Source organism: Erythrolamprus reginae, chromosome 5 (genome assembly GCF_031021105.1).
Source record: "Erythrolamprus reginae isolate rEryReg1 chromosome 5, rEryReg1.hap1, whole genome shotgun sequence".
NCBI lineage: Eukaryota > Metazoa > Chordata > Lepidosauria > Squamata > Dipsadidae > Erythrolamprus > Erythrolamprus reginae.
Genome location: NC_091954.1, coordinates 79,848,729 through 79,864,945, shown reverse-complemented (window position 1 = coordinate 79,864,945; position 16,217 = coordinate 79,848,729). Strand labels below are relative to the sequence as shown.

Here is a 16,217-nt window from a genome sequence, read left to right as displayed (position 1 = left end):
GGCGGGTGTCTGCTCAGCTCTGCAGTCCGGGCGAAAAGGGAGAGCCCCGGGCCTGCTCGCCCTTATATAGGGCAAGCAGGCCCCGCCCGGACCAATCAGGAGCCTGGCCAATCAGGCCCTGATCTCCCGAGCGAAGTCTCGCATCGCGAGACTTCGCCCGGGATCCAAAATGGCGGCCGCCATGAGGGACCGTGTCTCCCGGTCCCTCCAGCAAAGCCTGCCTGCTGGGTAAGTCCGGCGCTGCCATTCTATAGATTCAAGTAACCTTAAAGAGTTGCTTCTAGAACTCAGAACTTGGATATAGAGATTTTTTAAAATCAGTTTTTTTATCTCATTGCTTGTTCAGGACCTATAAAGCACATACTGTAAATGTGTTATTCTCCTTTGAGATCCAAAATATGAAAGGGTGTATGATTATAACAACAAAATGTAGTAAATGTTATTTTATGAAGACTTGACTTGGTAATATATTATTAAAATTATTTATTGATTATATTCTATATAAAGTATTAATTCTCTGTCCTTGCTATTTATATCTTGTCCCAATGTTTTCATAGCATTCCATCACTCTCATAGTAATGATTAGGCCTTTGCAAGGTGATTTAAACTTGAACCGCTAATGGATTTACAACATGGAGATAATGTGATTTTCATTGCCAAAGTAAATAAGCAGATTGGTTCACCTTCTCAAAAGAATTCATACTGCTTCCAATCCACGTTGTACCGATGCAGAAGACTTTTCCTCCAATTTTGGCCAAAGGTACTCTAGGCTGGCTGTATTCTGCATATATTACAGTAGTGTAGTACAGTGTTTTGCAACCAGTGTGCCGCGGCACACTAGTGCGCTGTGACACATGGTCAGGTGAGGAAATTAAACATAGGTCCCCAAACTACGGCCCGCATGCTGGATATGGCCTGCCATTTATCCGGCCCGCCGCCAGCCGCCTCCATCCGAACATAAACATTCCCCTCACAATCCCCCCAGCTATCAGCGACAGGAAGAGTGGGGGCACAGGGAAAACTCACTGACCAATCACCTTCTAGGATTTATCCCGACCACTAGCGATGAACCAATAGCAGGCCGCCTCTCATAAAGCTAAAGTTTGCTGATCTTCCTTTGGACAGTTTTTGGTTATCTGTTGCCAAGGAATTCCCCATTCTGGCCAACAAAATTATTTTGACATTGCTCCCATTTTCAGCCACATATCTATGTGAGTTGAGCTTCTCAAGCTTGACTGCGATAAAAACTAAAAACAGAGAAAGACTGAGAACTGTTGAGGAAGACCTTTGTGTGTGTCTTTCTCCCATTCCTGCCAGATATCCCTTTTGTGTTCATTGAAACAGGCCCAGGTTTCACACTAAGTGAGTATAAATACATTTAGAAACTATATTATTAACTATATGTATAATATGTACTGTGTTAGAGTGTCATTTTGTGTCATTTTGATTGGTGGTGTGTCCCAGGATGTTGTAAATGTAAAAAATGTGCCGCGGCTCAAAAAAGGTAGAAAGTCACTGGTGTAGTGTATGTCAAAGCCACCCAACCTGAAATTATTCTAGTGCATGTTGCACAAGAAGGTTTCTCTGGAATTCTGAACTCTAGTTCTAGAATGGCTGTAAATTCTGGGTTGAGGTCAACACATCATTAAGTTGCAAAACTTAAACACAACACAACACATTAAGTTGCAAAACTTAAAAAACACCATTCTAGAACATCAATGAAACACATAGGGAAATTATATCCAAAGTTTATATACACCCTTATGTCTCATCATTTTACATTGATATGTGTACTTTTTGTACTCAAAATGTTCTTTTTGAGAAGCCTTAAATGAAAATATTTTTAATTATAGTTCTCTCACTAAGAAGACTGTTTCTTAATGACAGTTTAAATAAATAAAATATTACTACAAGAGTTACCAGGCAAAAAAACCTGGCTTAGCTATTTTTCAATATGAAAATAGGGAAATGCAATTATTTTTCTATTTACCAGTCACCTTAATTGCAAGGAAAAAAAATCACTTTCAAGAATTTATAATTGTTAAGAGTATAAACTGAAAGAGCAAACTAATTTGAAAACTACCAAAATTTTTGAGAGAATGTGTGGTAGAAATAAACAAAATTATGCTGCTAAAATTCCAACTCAGTTTAATATGAAAACAAAATTTGCTTACTTTATGCAGCAATAGCCTAAGTATAAACAGATGCATATAATAGTAAAAGTAACTCTCTACTACTCAAAGAAAAAAAAATTGTTTATGGTTTGTTAAGGTAAAAAGATCTATAGCATCTCTAAATGCCTCAGAGAAAGTCTGTGGAGAGAGTCAAATAGAAAATAAAAACAGGGAGGGAGAAAGAAAGGAAGGAAGGACAAACACATAGAAACAACTAGTTTTTTGAGATGGTTCATAAAGAGATACTTAGAATCATTTCTCAATCAGAAGATTATGTCACTTAATACCACTAGGTTCTTTAAGTCAGCAACAAAGATTGCCTTTTGTTTGATACTCTAAAATTTAGCAAAGGAAATATAGGTTCTGTTAACCCTTTCTTTGGAACCATATTGGTATGCCAGATTTTTCCGAGTCCTCGGAAATCTAATACAAATCTAATAGATTATTATTATTATTATTATTTTCAAAAAAATATGATTCCAAATGCAGGGAGAAGTCAGAGATTTTTAGTTAGACATAAAATTAAGTCTCTAATGAAAACTACTTTCATATATGAATTTCCCAGAGCCATTTACAGAATTTACAGAGTTGCTTGTTTGATTTTGTTAATCATTTCTTCTGAAATGCAAATGCTCTTCTCTGTTATATTGTGAAATGCTACTATAGAATACAAATAATCACTAATTTCAGGTGTTTCTCTCCTATCCATTCCATGAATTAATAAAGAAAAGTGTTGCGATAGGAAAAATAGACCACAATGTATATTATTTTGATACTAATTTTAATATCAAGATTTGGTTTCAGGTTTTGATATAGAATCCTGGCTTGTAAAATATTTTAGCGATCAGAAGATTATATCTATGGACTTATCATAATAAAGACAACTTACAGTGAATGTTGTGATCTAGAAAATAAAGAACATGATTAGCACAAGATGATTAAGTTGAACAAAAATTGTTAAATATAAATGTCCAACAAAAGATCAATCTGAGAGTAAGTTCTTTCACATGAAGCAACTTGAAATTCTTTTATTTATAAATCTCTTGACATGCTAGCTCTTGCTAGCTAAGAATCATTGTAATGGTTTAATATATTCTATTATAATGTTTTAATATATTCAGTTGCCAGATTCACCTGTCTCATTGACATGTCGATGTCACCAATATTTGTAGTGTTATAAGAATTTGTGCATGGTTATATTTCCTGAACAGAGGGTTACATTAAGAGTAACAAGAATGAGATGCCATTAAACTGAATTGATATAACTTTGAGTCAAATCATTAGAAAAGCCTTTGAACTGATTCCAGATAGAGCACTGTGTCTTCCATGGAATACTTATCTGCCCTTCAATATTTCAATAATAAAATGTGGCAGGCAATACTTGCCTAGCGGGATTATTATGTATCTTCTGATTAGGAAACAAGGAGGCTAAAGACTAAATGTCTTCCAGTCCGGTGGCTTCTGGAACAACCACTAAAATTCAAATGTAGTTGTGCTACTTTTCTATTTGTTGTAGTTTAATATTTATCAACATCCCTTTAACCTTTTACTTGGCTTTGTGCTAATGCTTTATGTATGTATGTATGTATGTATGTATGTATGTATGTATGTATGTATGTATGTACGTACGTACGTACGTACGTATGGGATGGGCTACTGCCCAGATGGAGGGAAACGCAGTGGGGTAGCAAAAATGGAGCTCCCCCCCCTCCCAGAACACCCAATTTGCACTGAAAGATGTTGAAAGAAATTGCAGGGCGTCCTGCATAAGTCACACCCACAGTGTGGTAGTAAAACTTTTGGTAGCCCTTCAATGTATGTATGTATGTATGTATGTATGTATGTATGTATGTATGTATGTATATACTGTATATACATAACTTACTGGCATTTAACATCAGTATGTAAAATATACAAATATAATTTGTAATATATAATTTAGGTATACAGGTAGTTCTCAATTTACAACAGTTCGTTTAGTGACTGTTCGAAATTACACTGAAAAAAGTGACATGACTGTTTTTCAAGCTTATGATAGTTGCAACATCACTATGGTCACATAATCAAAATTCAGGTGCTTAGCTACTGACATATATTCATGACAGTTGCAGTGTCATGGAGTTATATGATTACCTTTTGTGGTCTTCTGACAAGCAAAGTCAGTGGGAAAGCCAGATTCACTTAACAAGCATGTTACTAAGGTAACAATGTTATGCAGTGTTCACTTAACAACTGTGACAAGAAAAATCGTAAAAGGAAGCAAAACTCACTTAAAAATTATCTCACTTAGCAACATAGATTTGGGAGTCAGTTATGGTCATAAGTAGAAGACTATCTGTACATGATTTCAAGAAAAATATACTTTCTACTTAAAGTTTTGTTCCAACAATGTACTCTAAATTTTGAAAACCAATTAATCTTTCCTAAAATTTGAACAATTTAATCAATATAATATATATTAATATATATATTAATTTAATGGGTTGCGCACTGTATATATATTTGAAAATATCTTCTGATAGTCAGAAATAGGGTTTATTAATAAATTTAAAATATTAAGAGCTGAGACATGGTCATATTAGATTATTCAATATCATGGATGGATAAATCAGCTACATTTGTTCCTTGTTGGCTAGCTGATTAATTATTTTATTTAATTTATTTATTCAATTTTTATGCCGCCCTTCTTACAACATGTTAGCAATAGCACTTTTTAACAGAGCCAGCATATTGCCCCCACAATCCGGGTCCTCATTTTACCCACCTCGGAAGGATGGAAGGCTGAGTCAACCTTGAGCCGGTGATGAAATTTGAACAGCTGACCTTCAGATCTACAGTCAGCTTCAGAGGGCCTGCAGTACAGCACTCTATCTGCTGCGCCACCCCAGCTCTTGATTAGCATGATAACCTAACGAGAGATTTTTTTCCCCTTAATTGAACAAGTCAATCTTGCTATTTCTGCAAATTCAGCCCTATTCACAATCTATTCCTCCATTTTTGGTGTTTCTATAATCTTCATTTTGTTCCTATGATAGCCATGCCACATTTACCATTTATACACAAGCCTTTTCTAGTAATCTATCCATAAGTCACTTTTGTTTCTTCTTTTTAATGATATTAATAATACATGTTTATGCATTTATAAGTAAGGATAAAACAAGCATAGAGCAAAAAACAAACGAACAATAGCACCATAGTGTATTGCAGGCAATTATAAAATTATGATATAAAAAATAAGCCTCTGAAGGATAGTATCAACATCTATGTTTTAATAAGCAAAAAATAAAAAATGTGAATTTGTTCACAATAATTAAAAAACAAAGCATATATTGGGTATCTTTAATTCAGTGCTTCCCAAATATTTTTCTTCATTACCAAAACCCACTTATCAGACAATCCTTTTCACTCTATATAAGTAAAATACTTTTAAGTCAATTTAAATGTCCCTATTGTGATTGGGTAATGGATTTTTTGTGTCATTATCCAAAGAAAAACCACTTTTATCCAGGTTTGGGAAGCAACATAGTTTATGTGAAAATTGATTTCAAGGCTTTGAATTGTCACATAATGTTTCTAATATGCAGAGAAACTAATCTGTGCCGACATTCTAATCAGATCAAATACCCTAACTCATCAGTCATGAATAACACTTTCAAATAGCTGATAACAGCCATAACAAGGCACTATGTTTCAACACCAGCAATTTTTATCAGTTTATTTCACGTCTATTCAGCCAAAGTAATAATTGGGAATAAAAATAGCTAGCAAAATAATAAAGATTCATAATAGTCTGAAGAAAAGCATTCTGGACAGTAATCTAAAGCTAAAATTAAGTATTGAATAACTGAACCTAAAAGCTGTACAATAGTTCAAGTACAATGCAATCAGCTCAGGAACCACTTATTTAGACATCTTGATCATTAAGAACTAACAGGTTTTTTGAATTCTGATTAAATTAAATGTTCAAATTTTATCATTTTATTGTGAAAACCATTGAAGACTGTTTATCATTGATGGCAACTCTTAGGATCCTTACAACCAAGGAGACCTGCAATTGGCAACTTTGCAAAACAACAACAACAACAGAAAGAAACGGGAAGAACAATGAGATACTCAGGACAAACTACAACAATAAAAATACTGTATAAGTATTATTAATAGCATTAAAAAGAAGAAACAAAATCAATTTATGGACAGATTACTGGAAAAGGCTCATAGATGATTGGGCAATGTTGTGTATCCCATATTACAAGCAGTAGCATAAAACAATCCAAGAGTCGCTGCCCCCAACTCTAATCCTCTTTTGCTAGTGTAAAGTTGATGCCTCCATGAATTCATCAGGAATCAACTCAAAGGAGGCATGACTTTCCTAGGTAAAGGAAATATACCTTTAACAATCTAGAGAAATTGAAATCAGCAGCATTTTGACAAAGAATTTCCTCTATTTAGCAAGCAGATTTCTGTAGGTCAGTGGTTCAGATCTCATCACCGGCTCAAGGTTGGCTCAGCCTTTCATCCTTCCGAGGTGGGTAAAATGAGGACCCGGATTGTGGGGGTAATATGCTGGCTCTGTTAAAAAGTGCTATTGCTAACATGTAAGCCGCCCTGAGTCTAAGGAGAAGGGTGGTATAAAAATCAAATTAAATGAATAGATAGATAGATAGATAGATAGATAGATAGATAGATAGATAGATAGATAGATAGATAGATAGATAGATAGATAGATAGATAGATATTTCCCAAATATTTTGATGGTAAGAATAACATATAGAAACATAGAAACATAGAAGTCTGACGGCAGAAAAAGACCTCATGGTCCATCTAGTCTGCCCTTATACTATTTTCTGTATTTTATCTTAGGATGGATATATGTTTATCCCAGGCATGTTTAAATTCAGTTACTGTGGATTTATCTACCACGTCTGCTGGAAGTTTGTTCCAAGGATCTACTACTCTTTCAGTAAAATAATATTTTCTCATGTTGCTTTTGATCTTTCCCCCAACTAACTTCAGATTGTGTCCCCTTGTTCTTGTGTTCACTTTCCTATTAAAAACACTTCCCTCCTGAACCTTATTTAACCCTTTAATATATTTAAATGTTTCGATCATGTCTCCCCTTTTCCTTCTGTCCTCCAGACTATACAGATTGAGTTCACTAAGTCTTTCCTGATACGTTTTATGCTTAAGACCTTCCACCATTCTTGTAGCCCGTCTTTGGACCCGTTCAATTTTGTCAATATCTTTTTGTAGGTGAGGTCTCCAGAACTGAACACAGTAATCCAAATGTGGTCTCACCAGCATTCTATATAGCGGGATCATAATCTCCCTCTTCCTGCTTGTTATACCTCTAGCTATGCAGCCAAGCATATATATAGAATAATTGAATTATTTTTGCATAATTTTTAGGATTACTGAAAAATCCTAGGTATTTTCAAATGCCCAAGAAAGTTTATGATAAATATAGGATATAGGTAGTTTAAAATACTGTGCACAAGACTGTAATCCTATATTGGTTTATTCAAAAGAAATCCTTCGGCATTTAGTGCCTTTATCCTGGAGATAGGATAAAGGCACTTTTGTTCTTTCTCTGCTACAATGTTCTTTCTTGTCTTGTCTACATTTGTTTTGTAAGAAAACCCAGTTTTTTTCTATTAAATTTTGTCTTATGTAGTTTTATTATCTAGCTGTAATTGTTACCTGATAACTCTCATCACTGGAACATTTACAGGCAATGTAATTAATATATTTATGTGGCATGTTAATTTGATTTAACTGTTTGAAGTAAAAGAGCCAAATATTATGTCATCCCTATATTGCTTACAGTCAGACCAAACTCATTAAACGTCTAGGAATATATCACTTTAAAAAAAAAACAGATTGAGATTCACTCTTAAAAGTCTTCCAAGTACTGTTTATCATTTTCTATGGGAAAAAGATTATCTATTATCCAAACCAATTATCCTGGACCTGAAAATATATAAGAAGGTCATATCAAAACTTGAAAAAACATACAATTGAAAAAAGAAAAAGAAATGTAAAGTTGTTCAGATTCTAGGTTTTTCAAAAGGTAAATCAGAGGACAAAACTTTCAGTTTTTGAAGGAAGGAGGGTTTTGACTTTCTCAGAGCCTCTCTCCTCCTCCTTTAACTTCCAAGTTTCCGCACTCACACAGCTGCCTCCTCCTCCTCTTCCTCCTCCTTATCATTTTAAGACTTGTGAATTTTAACTCCCAGAATAGTTAGCAATGCTAGCTGGAGAATTCTGAGAGTTGAAGTTGCCAGCAAAGAGGTAGCGGCAAGCAAGCAATTCTAGGGACTTACGCAGGCAGTGGCCAGCATTCAATTCAGACTCAAAGGTTTGAAAAAACACTTATTTTCCTTTGTTCTTTTTGGTCATATTGCTATAATTATTGCTATTATATTATTATAATTACTAGCTTGTGTGTTAAGATTTACCATTACTTTGTTTTATATTAAATTATTATCCTGATATTATTATTATTATTATTATTATTATTATTATTATTATTTATTAGATTTGTATGCCACCCTTCTACGAAAACTCAGGGCAGCTCACAGAATAAATATAGAAACAAAGCGTACAAAACAAATCTAATACATTAAAAAACTACAGCTAATTACCCTATATATTACTCAATCTGACAATCCAATCACACTATGCATCACATTTATTGGTCAGGGGGTCAAGATCTAATTGCCCCAGGCCTGGCGACATAGGTGAGTCTTAAGACTCTTGCGGAAGGCGAGGAGGGTGGGGGCAGTATTAATCTCTGGGGGGAGCTGATTCCAGAGCCCCCCCCCGAGAAATCTCTTCCCCTAGGCCCCGCCAAACGACATTGCCTGGTTGACGGGACCTGGAGAAGGCCAACTATGTGGGACCTAACCGGCTGCTGGGATTTATGTGGCAGAAGGCAGTCCCATGTATAATCTGGTCCTATGCCATGTAGGGCTTTGTGGGTCACTGCCTTTCCAATAAAGTGGAAAAATAAATAAAAGGCCCTGCTCTCTGACTGTCTCAATGTTCATCTCAGAGAGAGGAAAATGGTGGTGATTCAAATATTCGACAATCTCAGTCCAATAGAATAGGAACAATGTAGATGAAGAATGAAAGGGATGTAATTCAACTGGTTCTGAATTCTGCAGTTAATATCCTCATAACTACAGTGCTTCTCTTCACCATGGTGACAAGGTAGAATGAAAAATGTGATGATGGTCCAGTCATAATTCACTTTGTTCACCCCTATGAGTAGTCCCTATGCACGTAGCCATGCGCACCCAGTCACGTGACCAGCTAGCTATGCCCCCAAATAAGTCACATCCACAGAACCTGTTGTTAAAAAAATTGAATCCCACCACTGCATCCACATCTCTACCAGCTAATGTATTTGGCATTTAACTGCATTTAACATCAGTCAGTCTTGAAAGGCCTAAGCTCAAGATCTCTCATATATATATAGCACTTTGGGTTGCAAAGCTCAAATACTTCTTTCTGGAGCATCTTCTAGGACAGAGTCCTCTCTCTTCCCTTTCCCTGTCTACTTTTTCTTGACTAGTAAAAGTACATTTAAAAACATTCCAACAAAACTACTATAGTATGTATTTAAACCAAATCTTTTAAAAATCGTTGCACATTCAGATAAGACAGGGGTGACAAACTTATCTATCTATCTATCTATCTATCTATCTATCTATCTATCTATCTATCTATCTATCTATCTATCTATCTATTTATTGTTAGAATTGAAAGGGACCATGAATGCCATCGAGTTCAACCCCCTGCCCAAGCAGGAACCCTGTAGTACACCAGTCAAGTGGCAGTTCAATCTTCTCTTAAAAATGTCCAGAGTGTTGGAGTTCACAACGTCCGCTGGTAGGTTGTTCCATTGGTTGATCGCTGAGATAGTCAGGAAGTTCTTCCTTATCTCCATGTTGAATCTCTCCTTGGTCAGCTTCCAGCTGTTGTTCCTCGTCTGGCCCTCTGGTGCCCTGAAGAATAAAGTGATCCCCTCCTCTCTGTGACATCCCCTCGTATACTGGTAGACTGCTATCATGTCCGCTCTGGCCTTCCTTTTCTCTAGGCTATCCATGCCCAGTTCCCTCAGTCTCTCTTCGTAAGTCTTGGTTTCCAATCAGTCATTCTTGAAAGGCCTAAGCTCAAGATCTCTCATATATATATATAGCACTCAAGGCCCGGGGTCTAGAACCAGCCCTTGTGGCAAGATCTGGTCCAAAGGGCAGCCCTGGAAACAGCAAATGACTAGCCTGCATTGCTTCTGCCAGCGAAAATGGGCTCCCAAGTCCCCTATTCACTGGCGGTGGGTTGCAGGAGGCCGTGGCAGCTGAAAACAGAACTCGGGAGACTGTTTTCACTGGCAAAGTGCTCGGGCTTAAACCTAGCTGGGTGATAGCGGGCCAGTCACCATCTCTCGGTTCAACCCACTTCACAGTTGTGATGTTTTGGGGGGAAATAGGAAGAGGAGTAAGTAGTAGGTATGTTTGCCATCTTCAGTTATTTATAAAAGTAATAAAGATGGTATAAAAAAATCTAAATAATGTCAGAAGTTATATATTATGCTGTAAGAACTAATAAACAGAGGTTGTGCAAAAAGCAGGTAGATTCTACTAAGCAGCATTTAGAGCCTCTCAGATAATTATGTTGGAAGATTCTATGTGCTTCGGGAATACTGCAAGTTGATAAAGATAGCATGACTACTTCTTCCCCTATGTAATAGCTTAAAGAGATCTTATAATGTTTCTTCTAGGAGAAGCAGGCATAGCAAGAGCTGTGAAATAATGTGAATTTGACTCAGGAATACAGAAGTTAAATAGTTGAACTATTATAAAATTACAGGAAAGTATATTTCAGTGCCTGGCTTGTAGAAAGTTTGAAGGAGAAAAATATATAACTTTCCTTGACTTTTTTATGTGTAAATTGAACTCAGCGATGACAAGTTTTCCATTTCTGTTACATTAACGGCATTAAAGTCAATTTCAAAACTCCTAGTAACTTCTATTTCTTGACCCTGTCTACTTGAAAGACTGACAAGGGCCCACCTTTAATGCTGAGTCACAACCCACTAGTACTTAATTTTATATGGTGTTGAGACTATCTTTATGAGAGATCATATCATTATGTAAACAGTAGAACTGCCAACTCAGGTTGATGATGTGTGTATTTGAGTAGTCCTCATAATACTCTAGTGCCAGAGTCAACTTGAAAATCTTTGTGTCTTAAATCATCTTCTTTAAAGGATTCCTATCAGATATCAGGTTACTCCAGGACATACATTGTTCTTTTTGCTTTTTCTATAAAGCAGGACCACAGGATATACAGACCATGTAGGTGGCAGCTCTGCCCTCTTCAATCTTCTTATCTTTAATGAAAGCAGATGCTGCTCTTGTGCAGCCTGTTTTTGCATTTGGGAAGGCAGATGGGCTAAAGAGGTAATGTATATTCATGTTTCAGTTTTCTTCTATAGTAGACAAAATCAAACAATAGACTACTTGCCCCTAGGGATTTGAGCATGTATATATGTAACATTAGGTGGGGAATAGCATTTGGAGTATACGTTTTAATTTAAAATTTGTTTTTACAATGTTTTGGAAAGTTGAAAGGCCATTTTAAAAGAAGATATAAAAGTTAGGAGCATATCATAAATGAAAGAAGCAATGCAATAATCTGTGACTTCCTAAGTCAGAATTTGGTGTTGGCATTTGTTTTTATGTAGATTCCTGATTTGCTTCACAGCAGCATGCTAGGAAACCTCATTTGTAACATGACCTGAAGTGTTTGGGCTTCCAGATTTGATGAGCCTCTTCTGCCAAAAATCTAGGTGAAGACATGGTCAATGGTTCTGCTTTGAAATATAGTCCAGAGATGGCAAACCTATGGCACACATGTCATAGGTGCATGTGGAGCCATATCTGCCAACGCACGAGCCATTGCCCTAGGTCAGCTACAGCTCACATGTGCATACTGGCCAGTTGATTTTTGGCTAGCATGGAGGCTCTGGAGATTGTTTTCGGCTTCTGGAGAAGCTGGAGGGCGGGGGAGGCTGTTTTTGCCCTTGACAGGTATTGAATCATGGGTGTGCGCATGCTTTGAAAAGTGTTCGGAAACTTCAGATCGTGCAGAATGCAGCTGCGAGAGCAATTATGGGCTTCTCCAAGTATGCCCATATCACTCCAACACTCCGCAGTCTGCATTGGCTGCCGATCAGTTTCCGGTCACAATTCAAAGTGTTGGTTATGACCTATAAAGCCCTTCATGGCACCGGACCAGAATATCTTCGGGACCGCCTCCTGCCGCATGAATCCCAGCGACCGGTTAGGTCCCACAGAGTTGGCCTTCTCCGGGTCCCGTTGACTAAACAATGTCGTCTGGCGGGACCCAGGGGAAGAGCCTTCTCTGTGGGGGCCCCGACCCACTGGAACCAGCTCCCCCCTGAGATTATGATTGCCCCCACCCTCCCTGCCTTTCGTAAACTCCTTAAGACCCACCTTTGCCGTCAGGCATGGGGGAACTAAAACACCTCCCCCTTGCCCATGTTGTTTTGTTGATTGATTGACTGTGTGCCAGTTTTTTATATATACTGTTTTTATGAGATTATTAATTTAAATTGTAACTAGATGGGTGGGCATTGGATTTGGTATTATGTACTGTACTGTTTTTTATTATTGTTGTGAGCCGCCCCGAGTTTGCGGAGAGGGGCGGCATATAAATCCAATAAACCTAACCTAACCTTTTGGCACCTGAGGAAAAAAAGGTTTGCCATAACTGGTATAGTCCATCCAGTATCTTTAGTTTATGATCTCCAGGATGCAGTCCAAGGAATGTTTCTGAACTAGAAGATGTCAGCAAACCATGATATAAATTTACAAAAGAGTAAAAGTTATCTTAGCTGCTTTCAGGATGAATTTAACATTTTTATTAAGTTTTAACAGATTAGAAATGGGAGATCTTGAGTTCTATTTCCACTTTAGGCTCAAATCCAACTGGGTAGCTTGGGCCAGTCTTTCTGTGTCCACCCTAGGAAATAAACAATGTCAAATCACTTCTAAAATACAGTACAGTGTTCCCTCGATTTTTGCGGGTTCAAACTTCGCGAAAAGTCTATACCACGGTTTTTCAAAAATATTAATTAAAAAATACTTCACGGTTTCCCCCCCTAAACCACGGTTTTTCCCGCCCGATGACATCATATGTCATCACCAAACTTTCATCCACCTTTAATAAATATTTTTTAATAAACTTTAATAAATAAACATGGTGAGTAATAATCTAAATGGTTGCTAAGGGAATGGGAAATTGTAATTTAGGGGTTTAAAGTGTTAAGGGAAGACTTGTGATATTGTTCATAGCCAAAAATAGTGTATTTACTTCCGCATTTCTACTTCACAGAAATTCGATTTTTGCGGGCAGTCTCGGAGTCGGAACGCATCCCCCACGAAAATTGAGGGAACACTGTATTATCAAGACAATGTAGAGACTAGTTCAGATAGTCACCAGGAACTAACACTGACTTTAAAGTTGCTTTTTTCCAAAACATTACTGGACTTTCTTGGATGAGAAGTGAAATGTTTTCAAAGGAAAAAACAAGAATGTCCACTTGTCCTTTGGAAAAAGCACCTTTGGGACAACCATGCTCTGGATGATTGAGAATCCTCATAGCTATTTAATCTAAAGCATCAAAGGGTAAGAAAAAAAGAGAAACTATAGACATAGAGTACTGAACCCTGTCCATTGCTATACTAATTGGCTTTTTTAATCTAAAAAGAACTGCACATAAGTATAATTGTACATCTAAGTTTGGAGAAAGGTGTTATATTTGACTTTAACAGGAAAATGCATCAATTTCTGTTCACAAATGCTTTACAGAAAATACAATTTGATTGTATGCCTAAATTTTGTGTATAACTTTATTTTATTTATTTATTAATTAAATTTGTATGCCGCCCCTCTCCATAGGCTCGGGGCGGCTTTATAGTACAACTTTGTATGTACGATAACTATTAAAGTTTCAATCAACATTTATGTGAAATTCTTATATAGGAAACTATAGGGAAGAAAACCAGAGTTTGTTTCAAAGTTGGTTATGAAAATATTGAGTGAGTTTATAGCTGGGTAATCTAAAATAAATGGGTTCGATGACATTATCCTATGAAGTATTGACTTCTTGGATTTGAAGACTATAATTTTTTATCCCACAAGTTATGTTTCAGATGTATGTTATCAGAATTCCAAAGACAAGGGTTTCATTTATGGATAGAATGCCTTACTTAGTTGGCCCACATGTATTGTTTATTTTTCACTTTTGTTCGCCATCTGTCCGAGCAAGAATTGATGGCTGCCATCTGAAGACTGCCTCCCTGATGTGTAGCATTGATTAGGTGTTCCTATATTCTTTTAATGGAAAAGGGCCTTCACACACAACAAAAGACAAAGGAGAATCTTTGTGTTGTACACACGTCCAAATCACTAAGCTTTCTTTATATATTCACCCTCACTTGCAGTCTTTTTGTGTTCCTGGCCCCCAGATGGTTGTCTGCAGCTAGATATATTTTTGTATTCAGACTGTATAGGAGATTATTCCCTATTTTGGGGACTTTTATACTAATTGGCCACTTACAGGATTTAAAACTGGATAGGTAAATTGCCTCAGATATTTATGCTTGTTGACTTTTTAATAGAGTGGCTAGGTGAAAAATGCCAAAGGCTTGTTAAATAAAATTCATTGAATACAACATTACAATAAATACCCTTAATAATATACATGAACAAAATAATTGAAACATGAAATTCAGTGAAATACAGACCAGCATAGGAAAACTGAACAAGCTAATCAGCCTCTTTTTTTCCCACAATTTCAAATATATATCAGTATGGATGTATATATTTTCTCGGTGTATTTTTAATTGAAAACACATTTTTAAGAAACAAATTTCATAAGAGCTCATGGACAGCAGAATGAATACAAGTCAAATATCTTAAAATCTTGTATCTGTTCAAATATAAACGGAAGGTGTGGGTTAAATTAGAAATTCAGGGAAAAATTGTAGAAAAGAAAACTAGAGAGCATATAATTTGATATTAAGAGTTAGATCTAGTCTAGTTTTAGCGAACAATAAAATGTCTAGATACCACTAAATTAGAGTACAAAATTTAAGGATGAGTGCTCTTGCTCTAAATTCGAATATGCTTAATTTATGCACATTTTCAAATGAGTTATTTTATTTATCTTAATGGCTTATGTACTATTCTCGACTGTTGAAAAGAGAGACAATTTTTAGTTTTTGAGCCCATTAGAGCACTTCATTCCATCAGATATTTTTCTTGTCTTAACTTTATAGCTAATAACATTTTACAGCATTTAGTGTACATTAGTGTACAATACATACATTTTACTATGTGTATTGACTTCATATCAAGGGTCCTCAATCCCCAGTCTATGGCGTGGACCGATACTGGTCTGCAACCTTTTGGGAACCAGGTTATGTAAACTTTCATCCATGGGATAGTGGTAGCATGCACAACTATCGTCAGCAGGATTAGCCTGCAATATTGCATTCTAACCACTCTACCACCATGGCTCTTATCTGTATTTTAAAAATATTTGCTTCCATTCAATACCATTTATTTTCCATTGCATTGCCAATAACAATCCTTTTCTGGATAAGATTTCCAGAAACATTCTGGATTTTTAGAAACATTCTTTTAAAAGGCCCAGTGGCTGATACCTGCAACTTGATTATAGGAAATGGGCAAATCCGTAAGAGCCCAAGTAGTCTTTTGGTCCCAGACCGTACAGGTTCACTTTAAACTGGGCATGAAATGAACAGAAAACAGTGCCAAATTGCAAAAATGATATAACCAAATAGCTAATCCTCTGCAAAGATTCTGATGGTTGAATTTTGCACCACTTGAAGTTTCCAGAATGTCTTTAAGGGGTAGATCACATTACACATTATATCAGTCTTGTTTGGAGTTACAATTGGCAATAAAAAAAGCACTCGTAGCTACTAA

At 36.5% G+C, this 16,217-nt stretch overlaps 1 protein-coding gene and 1 long non-coding RNA gene across 2 annotated transcripts in view; one reads left to right on the top strand and one right to left on the bottom strand.

The window, feature by feature from the left end:
* The window catches only part of SPSB4 (splA/ryanodine receptor domain and SOCS box containing 4), a 196,196-nt gene that overhangs the window by 92,133 nt on the left and 87,846 nt on the right, over positions 1 to 16,217 (top strand). The window lies entirely within an intron of this gene.
* LOC139168482 (uncharacterized) overlaps positions 13,147 to 16,217 on the bottom strand; it is a 33,138-nt gene continuing 30,067 nt past the window's right edge. The window contains exon 3 of the long non-coding RNA XR_011559299.1: positions 13,147 to 13,223. This is a non-coding gene — a long non-coding RNA (uncharacterized lncRNA). The remainder of the gene's footprint in view (positions 13,224 to 16,217) is intronic.